Raw genomic sequence first — 14,694 nt, forward strand, 5'->3', positions numbered from 1 at the left:
AAAAAACAAAACATTTATAATCTCCCTATTATTCTGCATTTAGGTCTTTAACAGTTTAAAACATTAAATATCTTAATAAACTGAACTTTAGTGTGATAATAACAAAGATATTTTACATTGCAATTTCCACTGCCATTAAAATGGCTTACCTATACACAAATCCGGCGAAACACGGAAGTAAAACATCGCCGCCATTGCTGCGTGCCTTGCTGCTAGGAACTTAGAGCAGTGCGTACACTAAAACACTTCTCAAATGAGGTTAATAGCTCAACAATGACTGATTCTCCCCTCATGTCATGTTATAATAGCCTACCTTTTTTTCCCTTATAAATTATTTTTGTTACGAATGCATACTATTATTATTTTTTCCCCTGTTTGTATTAAGAGCTGCTCCCTCAGGCTATATCTTTTCTGTATCCTATTTCAAAGAAGTTGATTTTATGCAACAATATTTGTTTGTAAAACTTGATACTTTCAATAATAAAATAAATAAATAAATAAACAGCAGCGTGCGGCGGTAATGCATCTGTGATGAACGTAAAGAAAACCACTTAAAGACAGAGAATAATTTTAACATACGTGTCCATTACAAAGGGACTTAGTCACAAATATGAAACGATCAGTTACAAAAAATATGGCCTTCTTAAATCAGCACGTAAACTTGCGTGACCTACCGATGTGTGCAGCATACCGATGTGTGCTCTAAGTGCAGCATAAGTCCTCATAACTGTTCGTTTTCATGTTCTTAAAACATGTTTGTGTGATCACGGAAAGCAGGGCCCTAATATTAGCACAGTTCACAATGACAGTGTTCAGTTTTATTGCTGCCTTAATTACATTACATTTGGCAGACGCATTTATACATTAATACATCCTGTTGTCAATAAATTACCTTTATCTGTAAGTTTTGGCCACTGCCTGACATCATCTACCCAATGTTCCCTTTCACCAGACATTTTATTTAATGTGCAGGATCCGCTTTCATAGAAATGTCATTAGAGGACACCGGCAAGTGTCACACCGTCACGCACTTCGCAGGCACGCAGTAATGGCGGCAGGCAAGATGGCGGTGCCCATAAAGTTTGCGGCGGATTTGTGTATAGATTTGATAACATGAACTGAAGAACGTATCAACACTATGGTACATCAAGAGGTTCAAATGCGCTAAAGTTACTCAAATCCGTCATAACGCAACATCTTGTGGACAACACAATACACTGCCTTACACTAACTAGGAAGTATGATCATTTTAGCCCGGTTCTGTCAACACTGCACTGGCTCCCTATTAAAGGGATACTCCACCGCTTTTTCATATTAAACTATGTTATTCCCTTAACTAAGATGATTCGATACATACCTCTCATCTCTGCGCTGTGAGAGAGGGAGGGGGAGATGTGAGGGAGTTTTTTTTTAGCCGTGACTTTTTACTGTGCCGAGTCGATGTACTCTCAGAAGTGCTATTCCCCATACATTATCCTTTTTAACCCGCTTATAAAAGCACCATGTTTTATTTTGTGTCACCATACTTGGTCTTTCAGCTATTTGTGTAACTGTATTTAAATAGGGGAAACGTAGAGGTGTTTGGTCGCATCTAACTTGATCAATTTTTGGTACGTAATGAATGAACTGAGCTTAGTGGGATAAGCTAAATGCTATCAAAATGTCACCATGTGTCAGAGCGATTAACTGCACGCACTGAGACGAGAGAGGTATGTATCAACTCATCTTAGTTAAGGGAATAACATAGCTTAATTTGAAAATGAGGTGGCATATCCCTTTAAACATTGTATACATTTTAAAATCTTGCTTATTACATACACAGCTCTAAATGGTTTAGCTCCCCAGTACTTGAGAGATCTCTTAACACATTACAGTCGATCACGTTTATTGCGGTCTCAAAACTCTGGCCAGTTGTTAATACCTAGAATATCAAAATCAACTGCAGGTGGTCAATCCTTTTCCTTTTCTTTTCCTTTAGCACCTAAATTCTGGAACAGTCTTCCTAGCATTGCTTGGGAAGCAGACAATCTGTCAATTTAAATCTAGACTAAAACGCATCTCTTTACTATGGCATATACCTACACATAGAACATTATCCATTTTTATTATTCAAATCATTAAATGGTTGTTGCATATGTCAGCCGGAACCTGGTAACACTTCCCTTAACACCTGATTTACTTGTTACAGTATTAAAAGAGGCCTCTACCCTAATGTAAGTATCTCTGTTTATCCTAAGGTTTACTGCAGTTAACTGGATCTGGGCCGTATCCAGATCAGATGGTGGATCTGCGCCTGGACATGACCAACACATCCCTGAAGTGTCAGCAGATAGCGTGTCAATTAAACTCTCCCCTGTAAATGCCGCATCCACACGACATCCTCAATAAACCGTCTCCGGCATGACGACCACCATCTTTCAAATAATCTTATGAATATCTATTGACCTAATATGACTAAAGACCTGCAATGATGCCAGAATTATAATCATACACTGTTTGTTCATTGGCCAGAGGAGAACTGGCACTGGGAACTGACTGAGTCTGGTTTCTCCTAAGGTTTTTTCTCCATTCTGGCCCTGAAGGAGTTTTGGTTCTTTGCCACCATAGCCTTTTGGCTTTCTCAGTTGGGGACACTTAAATTTCAACTATATTACCGATCTGTCTGCATTGACACTATATGATAACTGAAATTAGCTGGATAACATCAGTGTTTTCACCAGAGTGGCTGTACAGCCAAATCAAATTCTGTTGCATTATCTTTCTGTTAACACTGTGAAGCTGCTTTAAAAAATTGGCCTTGTAAAAGGCACTATATACATAAATAAAGGTGATTTGAATGTGATTTGATAATACAAATAACTGCAAACTGCTGTACATCTTGTGCTTTAGAAATGGGTGTTTGCTGGATACCAATATGTTCTTGGCATATAGTTTTGTGTATTATCAGCTCTCTCTAGTGTGAGGAATACAGATCCACAAATTATAAGTGTGTGTATTAGTGTTCTCATTGATGTTAGAACAGGTTCTTACCCGAAAAGAATCTGAAAGAGTGAATCAGCGACTTGCTTTTCTATTGTTTAAGCTGGTATAATTGCTGAGGGTGTAGCCTATAAAAGCACAGAGGAGATGTTGACAGGCAATGCAGCTTTACTAATGTCTAGTCTCTCTCTCTCTCTCTCTCTCTCTCTCTCTCTCTCTCTCTCTCTCTCTCTCTCTCTCTATCTCTCTCTCTCTCTCTCTCTCTCTCTCATATATATATATATATATATATATATATATATATATATATATATATATATATATATATATATATATATATATATATATATATATATATATATATATATATATATATATATATATATATATATATATATATATATATATATATATATATATATATATATATATATATATATATATAGATGAAACAATACCATTTAATTCCAGAAATGGAAGAGCTGGGCAGAATGCAGCAGTGTTGCTCACTCATGCTATACTGTGTGTTCACAACTGATCTTTTGTTGTGTGGGAAGGCTACATTGAAAGGAGAAAATCCAAGGAATGCTCAGCCATCCTATAGTGACTAGAGAAGCTTTCACAACCATAGCAATGAGTGTCAAAAATATCCCCAGTGGTTTCCACCGACTGGATAGTGAATGGCAAACAAACCCACTGCATACAAGGACACAAGTAGCTTTTGCATTAAAGGTGTCATGAACTGGCTTTTAAAAAAAAATTATACTGTTGTCTGAGGTCAACTTATGATGTTTGTGTGGTTTTAACATTCAAAAACATCATAACTAATAAGTAATAGGCTATTTTCTACACTGGTTTTGAGGCTCTCTCCAAAACGCTGGGTCTCTACACTGGAGACTTGGAAGTAAACGCCCACGGCTAGGATTGGAGAAGATTTGCATATTTAATGAGCCTTAGCTCCCCTGTCAGTTCAGTTCACATGAGAGAGGAGAGAGTGAGAAGCGGCAACCGGAATGATTTTCTCGATCACAGGGCTCGTAAATGTCTTTATCAAACAAACACAATGATTTATTCATTTGATTGGACTATTATTTTTATATTACACATAGCCCAAAAGATCGGACGATATAAGCGAGAACCGTGTGCACACACATACATGTGCGTGCGTGTGCGCGCCGCCCTTCAGATGTCAACTCAAGAGAGAGAATAGCACAACAAGAACGGAATGTAATGAGATTCATTGGCCTGCTGGGCTTTGCGAGCCCTTGCCCATGCGTGTCTGAGTCCAGTGTACTCAGCGTACTTTACGCAGCGTACAGCGTAAAGTATTTTTCTGTTGTTTTCTGCAGTGAACTGAAGTGAATATGTCTTCCCCATGTAAGCTGAAACTTCATTAAAAATAAAGTTCAACCACTCATTCCTAATATTAAGATCAGAAGGAAGCTTATGTAGCGACTGTGTTCTTCCACAACCAGGAATAGCGCAATATCTTAATCTTCCTTGGCATGTTTATTGTTGTTGAACAGCTAGCACGAGCCCTCCATGAGTTGGTGGGCAATGCTACTGGATTAGACGCGCTGTAGAGGCGGTGTTTCGTAGCGCAATGACGTAAGTATGAAGCACAGGACCGTTTGCTGAGCCTGGTGTCTATAAAAGCTTTTCTTTGACTAACAAGGACGTTTTCAGCTCTGAAACTTACAGGATATTCTGATATTACCATGACCTGTATATCAAAAGCTCAAAGAAAAGTTGATTTCTCAATTCATCAGCCCTTTAATGCTTAATTCTTGAACAAGGAGCCATCCTTCACTTTTCTTTGCATGACAAATGAAGTATCCCCATGTATCTGCAGTACAGGGTAAATCCTTGATTCCAATCAGGAACTTTGTGTCAAGCCTGTTTATTTTGTGGAATAATTAGTCACTGTAAGAGAATGACTGTTTTCACTGTGATACTGCAGATCAAGTAGAGGCCAATAGAAAGCTTAAAGGTAGGTAAGAATGATCTAAAACACTTTTGTCCAAATTTGTTTAAACTTTCTTTATATGTCAATACATAATTAATATGTAAGTACTCTGAAAAAGAGTGTAAAAATCAAGTGATTCTAGACTTTTTAATCTGCAATAAACACTAATCATTATTTTAGTTCGGGACGAAACAAGCGATTGGCTTGGGCGACTGTCACTCTCTCTTGCTACCATGGCAACCACTGCTTTTGTTACAGGTCCTGCCCACACATGCACACACACCTAGGAAGCGCAAAAGCATTTAAAATGCACGTGCCGGGTTTTGCAGTCAGCGAAGGCAAACAATGCAAAATAAAAAGGAAGACAGTAGGCCTACAAATAAAGGCAATGCACAAAAAGTATTTGGATAAACAAAGAAAAAAAAGTGTTTTAACCAATTCTTACCTACCTTACCTTTAAGTTACTGTGATCATCTTTATATTTGTTAGGCAACAGAAAAGAACATAGATGGTGAGTGAAAACAGATAACACTTTATTAATATATGCAGAGGTTGGTGGGGAAACATAAGAAACAGGTGACTCTGAATAATGAAGATGCGTTCCGGATGGTAGACACTTGCATGTTCTGCTTGCAGGAACTGAACCAGAGATGAAGGCTGAATCAGAGGATGCTTGAGGAAGTGGCAGACGGATGACGGATAAGTGTTTCAGGTAAGTATAGGCAAAGTCTGTTGCATACAGTAAAGACAAGACCAGACACTGATGTAAGGAATGGTGGTAAATAGGGCGTGCTGATGAGGAAGTGCTGGTGCAGGGAATCAGTATTTTGGTGACTGAGAAAGAGTGGGTGGAGTCTGGTGATCTGGAGCTGTATTCACAAAACATTTTATCTTGGCACTAAGAGTTAAGCTTGGAACATACTCTGCAAGAACAACGACATTTGTTTGTTTTCTCGAGGTGGCAAGAACAAGAACAAAGTTCGTTCTGGCATACATTCCATACTTCACGAGAAAAGCAGGTGCCGATCATCTGCGTTTCTGCACATTAACCACGCCCACTTTAAATGTCTGACCAATCACACAATAGTTCTCGGACACCCGCAAGAAAAAAGTTCTGCTCAGGCGATGTGTCGAGAACAAAATGAAGTCAGCCCTGGGAGCGAGAACTTTTTTCTCTGTTCTTGCGGAATATGTTGCAGCCTTTATCTTGTCTGGCTATCACCATACCAAGCTGAATTTAAGATTGAACATTGGTCTGGGGAGTCTGCTCTGTATTTTCTACTGCACAAGAGGTGTGATCACACTCAAAATAAATAAAAAAATAGTTGAATTTACTTAAAAAAGCAGCGTCAAGTGGTTCCACACAACTATAGTGTGTAAGTTTTACAATTAACAAATTAGTTATATGAACCAAAGAATGTCAAGTGTAAGACAAAAAACTAGCAAACGCCAAACTGTCTAATTGAGGAACCAGGACTCCCCGAGAAAACTAGCATCTGAAAGGAAATTAGCATCTGAACTCATTCATACGATTAGCGTCTCTGTCCAAGATGACATCACACTGAATCATCTATGAATGACACTAATTTACATGCCTTTCCTTTTAAATGAAACTTCCCCCAAACTTCTGCTTCCACTTATATTGAGATCACCTGAAATATACAAAAGATTCTATTGTTCAATCCTCACGATACAGTATTATATGTGTTTGATATAGTTTGAAATGTCTCAGTGCGACTGGTACAAATATCTCAACTCCACAGAAGTAAACCAGAACATAAGAAATATTTTAAGAGTTTTGAGAGATCTTGCCTTAGTATGATGGGTGTGGCTTTTAGCCATTTGGTCTTTTGTCAGTACAGGTCTATGGGACAAGTGATAACTCTTAAATTTAACATTGTTAACATATGTTTTCATTTTAAAGAGTTTTTGCATCTTGGTCTGGGTATTTAAAGGAATGTTGAAAAGAGATCAGGGCTCGATTCTGTAATCAGATCAGCCCGTAATGCTGGATGTTTTAAGATAATCCAGCCTTATGTTATCTTCAGAAGTCAGGTATATATTTCATTCTTTACTTCAGAGTATTTAATGGTATGGATTAGGCTTTGAATTGACTATGTAATTGGCATTATACATTTACCTGACTGCTAATACATTTTTACACAGTGATGTATTCTGACTTTCTCTGGAATTATTCAGGTTATGAACGGGTAATTTCAACAAAGGGTTAAACAGAATAATTAAATGTGTGGTTAGTTATTAAATATAAATTACCAAATAAACAATTGGCATTCTAACCTTTATATAAAATCCCTTTTCCCAGCTGAAAAGACCAAACACGCAGCGACTTTCACCCACCAATCGTTAGCCTCCTTTGGGACGATTTGGGCAGCGTTACAAATTCAATAAAGCTGACAAAATGTGCCCACAGCCCGTGATAACTTTACCAATCAACTAACACAACCATTTTTGACCCTGTTCCCCCACGTAATGTCACATTACATATATCTTTTGAAGTGAATGATCCTGTGTTGTAAATCCAGCAGGCTCCAACTCCCTATCAATGTTGAAAACCTGTAATGGCTACGCCCCGCCCACAGCCCGTGATAATTAACTGATCAACTAACATGTGCATTAGACGTTAGTGAATCAGAACACAGCTAACCAATCCCATTGCGTATTTTTGAGGTATAGTTACAGGGTAAGTACAATAAAAACACAATCTGATATCACTCAGAAATATTTATTTGAAAAACAACTTCATTTAAAACAGATTTATGACACTTCTTCTTATTTATTTTTTAAATAAACTTTTCATTTCAAATGATAATGATCTGACTGAAAGGGGAACGTTTTGTCCCTTTCTCTTTCTTTTCTTGTTCCTCTTCTTCTTTTTTGTTATTTTCATTGATGGATCTTAAGAGGAATCCCATGTCTTTTGAAATTTTGTATTAGCCTATTATTTATTAAAATGAAAAGCAGTACACCAAGAAATGCTGTCATAATTTAGTAATCTTTTCGTATCCGATCAGCTGTTACCAGCGCTTGCATGAGATGCTTCAAGCTTTCATGACTTTCTCATGTGCGTTTCATCTGAAAGACATGCAAGAACTGGTGTCTCTTGGCTTTTAGTCTTGTTTGTTTATAATTGCTATTATCATATATTATAATATTTGTATATATAACAGTATATTGTTTGTATACTGTTGTGAGTATTAAAAAAAAAAAACAGGCGCAGGCACATTATGCTTCAAGTTACTTCAAGCGTGAAATCAACCCTTGCATGCACAGGCAGATGACTGCTTGTCGGAAGCGATATAGTCTACAGTTTACATTTTTTAAATATTATAATTTTTCTTACAAACACTTATCGTCTAACTTCAGAAGACATTGATTCATTCATCCATTGGGATCACATGGATTACTGTGTTAGGGTGGTAAAAGATGAGGAATCAGTTGCAGCGATAACAGTGCTTATTAAGGGACAAGAGCAAACAAAATCAGGATCACTGAGAGAAAAAGTGAGTCCTTGGTCAGAAGGGGAAACAGGGATGATGCCAGCCAGGTACAAGGAAGTCACAGGAGGCATAGGAGAAAGCGTCCTCAGAGCAATTGGCAGAGCAGGTCCAAACCGCAACACTGGAGAATGGAGATAGTAATGAGTATGGTCCAAAGTCAGTGAGGTAGACTGCGAGCCAGGCCTTTTCGTCCATTATCAGTGCCTGATCTCACAAATGTGTTTCTAGAAGAATGGTAAAAACTCACCATTCTTGCAACCTCCATATTAAACCCTACTAATTAAGAATGGGATGACATTAAAGGGGTACTTTTACTTGTATTTAAACTGGGTCATCAATGTAGTAGAAATGTGAAATTATTTTTGAATTTGGTGCCTTCTAGACTGAGAAAAAACAGAAAATGTATTTTTGTCTCATGCACAGTAAATTTGAAATCCGGAAATCAACACCAATAGAGTTAATTTCAACACTTTAAAAGTGTATATATATGGGAACCACCCGCAAAGTGTTAAATCAACACTTTTAAAAGTGTTGCCTCTCACAACACTCAACTCAGTGTTACAATAAACTCTAATAGAGTAAAATATTAACACCAATGCAGATAACAACACTGTTAGAGTTAAGTGCAGCTTTGTAGAAAACACTGTCAGAGTTAAAAATCTACACTGTTCTGGTGTTGACCTAACACTTCAGAAAAATGGAAATCAATCTACTCAACTATATATATACAGTATATACATACATGCATACATACACACACACACACACACACACACACACACACACACACACACACACACACACACACGCACACGCACACACACACACACACACACTCATTGTAAAGTAAAAAAAAATAAAGAATGCAAAAAGTTGTTTTAAACTAGTTCTTTATTTACGAGCAAGTCCATTTACATCACAGAAGGTTAACTTTTTTATTTTATTTTATAAAGCAAGTTTATGGTGCAAAAAGTTCAATCATCTTGGACTTTGGTGACTCAAACAATAAACTATTTTGGTTAGAATTGACTGATTTCCAAGTACATTAAAGGCTTACTTCATCCAAAAATGTTACTTCTGTTATTAATTACTCACCCCCATGTTGTTCTTAACCTGTAAGACTTTTTTTCATCTTCAGAACACTTAATGAAGATATTTTTAATAATATCTAAGAAATTTCTGTCCTTTCATTTACAGCCTATTCAGCCTCCACTTCCAAAGCCTAGAAAGGTACAAAGGAAATCATAAGTGATCTATGTGACTCCAGTGGTTTAACCTCATTTTTATGAAGCAAGTGCTTTATTTGCTCAAAAAATCTGAACTCCATTTATAATATATATATATATTATATAATTTATTTATTTATTTATTTATAAATAAATTTGCATAGTTTAATGAAAATGTATGTTAAACCACTGGAGTTGCATGGAGTACTTTAATGATGTACCTTTATACCTTTCTTTGGCTTGAAAGTGGTAGTTGCATGGACTGTCTATAGAGGGACAATGATTCAAAATGCGCCGAGGCTTCATGAAGCGGTGTTTTGAAATCTGCCATGCCGTTTTTTAGTTTTTTTTACGCACAAAAACTATTCTCGTCGCCTCAGAAAATTATTGTTGAGCCACTGTAGTGAGATGGGCTCTGTAACGACATCTTTAGTGCCTTTATGGGTCTTGAGAGAGGAAATGACATTGGTGTCAATGAAGGCCTTTTTGAGCCATCTGATTTCAACACTAATATCTTCATCTGTGTCTGAAGATGAATGGAGGTCTTACGGGTGTCCAATGACATACACTGTAAAAAGTAATTCAGGGTGTTGTCTGTAGGAATTTATTTTAAAAAGTATATTTATTCCAATAAATTGATTTTCTTTTATTTTTGAATTAATTTAAGTTTTACATAAGTAAAAAGTGTGAATGTTTTTGCAACTTATTATTACCTATCAAAAAAATGATTTCCCTGACCTTCACAATAAATTGTTTCTACAAAACTCTATTTAAGTGTTTATATCTGAAGTAAAACGTCACGACACGCCCACATGCTGCAGCAGAACAACGAACGAGATCGTTGCGCGTTGTCACCTGGCTGTACCGGACCAGTTTCGGGTTTCTGTGGAGTTTTTGAGGATCTTACAACGCGCAACCGATGTAAGTATAGCTATTTACATTGCAAGTTAGGTTTTAGCCGAATGAGCACGCATTTTTTAACTAAAATGTAAAAGCGTCGCCTGTTTCAGACAGCATTAAGTTTGTCAGTTTTGCTGGCGCCGCATGAGGCCTACCGAAGGTCGTGAAATTAACAATAAAAGTTACGTTAACTGTTAGGTTTGTAGTTACTGTTATCCCCGCATGGCTGAAAAATATGAGGACATGACATAATATATTCCTGGTGTCTCTCTGCAACGTGGTATCATGAAAATTCGTAAATGTGTTGTTGTGTTGCAAAGCAGCTGTTTATGGACCTAACGTTAGTCCGCTTCAACATTGTTTAATCAGTTTTTAAATGCTTTAACTTAATCTGTTGATATATTTGTCTGAAATATTTTGAAACCATTTGATCTAGTAAAAAGATTATATATTTATTTTGCGTTGCATTAACATCAATGATCCTGATATTTTCCTAAATAAACTTTTGTTTCATCTGTGTTGCTTCTTTAGAAGACCATCAAATCTATTGGGAGGAAAAGTTCATGGAGTAGGTAAGCTTTTTAGTAGGTTGAATTGAGATAAATGTTTCAGAGGTTTATTGTTATCTGTCATTTAAAGGAATTAAGGTAACCAAAAGTCAGTTATTGAGTGTCAGGAAAAAAGGAACGGAAAAAAAAGTATCATCCCTTTCTGATTTTTGGATTGCATTAAAATGAAAGGTTGTCAATTCTTGTGTTCCAAATAACAGTTAAACAATTGATGTATTACAGGTAAATGAAGAATTCCGAAGGTGTGCTGCAGTTCCACTAGAATCAGTGTTTATGTCCCAGCTGGACAAGTACTCCAAAACTTCTCGACCTGTTTAGTGCGAAGGGTGGAGCGGTTGGTCAACGCATCAATAACTTGTTAATGGAACTGATACAGGTGAGGCGAAAGTGGTAACAATGTTGCAGGGGCATATTCATACAATAAGTACTTTATTCTCTTGTCTTGCCTATAGATGAATATTGCAAAAAACATTTTTGTTTACAGCTGCTAATTAATTTTAAATATAAAAGAAAGAAATATGCCGGTAAGCTCTGTTAAATAGGTAGTACAGACCCACACTGATAATTGCATTGTAGTTATATTGCCTGCAAGATTCAGTTTTTCATTATTCATTTGCCAACTATAGGATCCAAGTACCTCTGTGGTGAATGAGAGACTCTGAGATGTGAAAACATGGGAGAGAGTGGGCAAGAGCTCATCTCTGACTACTATGTAAGTATTGTTTAAAAAGCATAGTTTTAATTTTTTTGGGGGGGAAGCATTTATTCCTCAGATATCAATCTTATGTCTGTCTGAGTTTAATACGGAGCTGGAGTTGAGGATTGGTTAGCTTGTCTAAGAACAAATACTATAATTGGGTGGAAATGGCTTGTCTGATGGCTCAGTCAAAAGTTCAAAAACACACCTACAAACAACCAAATGTCTGCACAGGAACCAGTTATCAAAATTAATCTTTTGGTCTTCCAGTGGCTAGTAAACTTGATTTAAAATATACTGTCATATTTTTCAACTGCAGCTTCACAGAAGTAAAATCCTTGTTTACATGAATGCAGGAGTCATTATTTATCTGCTGATATAACTGTAAGAGTGGCATTTTCAGATACTTTTACTTAACCACACCTATGTGTTACCAGCTGAACCCCTCTCCCCTTTAAGGATTTAGGCCTTGGAGGTGACTTGTGTATGTGATTTAGTCTCGCAGGTTTGTTGTGTCAAGTGAGACTGTACTGAAAGTTGTACTATGAAGCCAGTTCAACAGGCCAGGCTTACTGTGCAGGAGCTGGCTCGTCCAAACTTAAAACCTTTTGTGAACTTTTAATGTGTGATTTTATTGAAGGCTTTTGAAGATTGTTCTCTGTTGCCATTTATTGTTCTGTTTATGTCTCATACAGGGAAAAACAGAGAGCAGTGTGCACAAGGACTTGCGCAATATGCAGATATATGTCTGTCGTGAACCAGATGCAGTGGGCATCATCGTTGAGGGAATCCTAGGGCATGTTGCCTGCTTCTGGGTATGACATATGCTCTGAACCTGCAGTATCCACCACAACTCTGCAAAACATCTGAGATGTTCCAAAGACTTTTTGTGGGACTTGACACACTGCGCCCAAAACCTTCCTCTTGATTCATGACATTAAAAAACAAACTTCTGATTTAGTTGGTCAAATGCCAGCCTCACACTCATAAATGGCAATCTTGTGTTTTTCAGAAGATTGTTCTGAATGTTTAATTGTTAATTGGCTAGTAGAATATGGCACAGATTGTACTTAAAATGTGTTCTTGTATTAATTTATTATGTTTTAATAAATATGAAAAGGTAATGTACTGTACATTTTATGTATCGCTCAGGTGAAGAGTCACTGTATTTTAATGTCAGTGTTAAGAGTACACAGATTGAACTTTGAAGGTGTTCAATGCTGCACTTAAAGATGAGGTCAGAAGTTTCTGTAATTTTTTATGTTACAAATGTTTACATTACCATTATTGTTACATTAAAATTGATTACAGAAAATGTACCCAATTGTTTATGACAGCTGTTATAGAGCAATAAACGTTGGAAACGAATACATCGCTTTCCTTATTTATTAAAGTTATGGCAATGGTAACTAATTATTTAAAGTGGATTAAGAAATAATTTGTCTAAATTAATGAGTAAATTAATTAATTAAAATAAAAACAATTTTTATTTTAAATTTTACTTATTTTAACTAAGTATGATTTGGTAAATTAATTAGTTAAAATAAAAACAATTTTTATTTTAAATTTTACTTATTTTAACTAAGTATGATTTGGTAAATTAATTAGTTAAAATAAAAACAATTTTTATTTTAAATTTTACTTATTTTAACTAAGTATGATTTGGTCGATATGCTGCTCATTAACACAATGGTTAAACTCAAATGTTTTACTTTATCTTGTAGACTCTACTTAATTTTTTAGCATACAGTAAAATAGATAATACTGATTTTTACCAACTCAAAAAACCAAGAAGTTCACTAAACTTACAAAAAGTAGTTGGAAAATGTTGCCTTAATTTTTTTGAGTTTTATTTAAGTAACAGTTTTTACAGTGTAGGGGCGAGTAAATGATGACAGAATTTTCATTTTTGAGTGAACTAACCCTTAAGAAATCTCACTTACTAGTCATCTGCTGGAATGATTTTTGTTCCCTTCTTCCTGACTTTGTGATGTTGGGGGCAGGTGATTTCCCAATCTGTTGAGTCTAAAATCAAACAGAAAATATATACCTGTCAAATCATGAAAACAATTAGTTTGACTCAATTCTATTAGCCAAATACCAACAAATGTGATGTTTGTGGCCATGATTCTCTCATGTTATATGTTAAATCTTACCATCTCCAGACAGGTTCTAGTCTGTACAGTCTTCAAACACCAAGCCAGGTACCCTTTACTTGATGCATAATAGAAATTCTCCTAAAAACACAAACAGCAAAAACAATACATTTAAACATGAAGGCATATCCAAACGTTAACCAAAAGTTAGTGATAATTAGCCTACATTTTGCATAAATATTTAGTCTGAAAGAATGACTTACCCATTCTAAAAGTATTGGTCCTCCGATAATAGTGACACTTTCAAGGGTATTGGTCTGCAGTTTGTGGAGTTGTTCTTCTGTTTTTCAGTCATATGGTAGGTGTGCTGGCAACGAGCAAAATATAGTTTGAGGATGAAGAAATACTTTAAACAGTCTTAAAGTATACATGTTTCATTAGTTTTAAATACAGACTCTAGTGCATCTATCCATCATAAAAGTGCATCTTTCCATCATAAAAGTGCATCTATCCATCATCATAAAAGTGCATCTATCCATCATAAAAGTGCATCTATCATCATAAGTGCAGCCATCCATTATAAAAGTGCATCTATCATCATAAAAGTGCATCACCATAGACATTGATCTTTTTCTTTCTCACACTGTTGATCTCTAGTGTATAAGATCCAGCATCCATGGACAGATGCACTTTTATGATGGATGAATGCACTTTTTGCCATAGTTGTCCTTTATTGTAAATAA

At 36.1% G+C, this 14,694-nt stretch overlaps 2 long non-coding RNA genes across 2 annotated transcripts in view; one reads left to right on the plus strand and one right to left on the minus strand.

Annotated features, from left to right (window-relative positions):
* Window positions 1-10,615: 10,615 nt before the first annotated feature.
* Window positions 10,616-13,225, plus strand: LOC137092355 (uncharacterized). The gene is made up of 4 exons (XR_010908228.1): window positions 10,616-11,161; window positions 11,381-11,534; window positions 11,785-11,870; window positions 12,551-13,225. It is a non-coding gene; the product is annotated as an uncharacterized lncRNA (long non-coding RNA).
* A 988-nt stretch (window positions 13,226-14,213) lies between these two features.
* The window catches only part of LOC137093099 (uncharacterized), a 34,028-nt gene continuing 33,547 nt past the window's right edge, over window positions 14,214-14,694 (minus strand). The window contains exon 3 of the long non-coding RNA XR_010908390.1: window positions 14,214-14,318. This is a non-coding gene — a long non-coding RNA (uncharacterized lncRNA). The remainder of the gene's footprint in view (window positions 14,319-14,694) is intronic.

This window comes from Pseudorasbora parva, chromosome 11 (genome assembly GCF_024679245.1).
Source record: "Pseudorasbora parva isolate DD20220531a chromosome 11, ASM2467924v1, whole genome shotgun sequence".
In the NCBI taxonomy this organism is placed as follows: domain Eukaryota; kingdom Metazoa; phylum Chordata; class Actinopteri; order Cypriniformes; family Gobionidae; genus Pseudorasbora; species Pseudorasbora parva.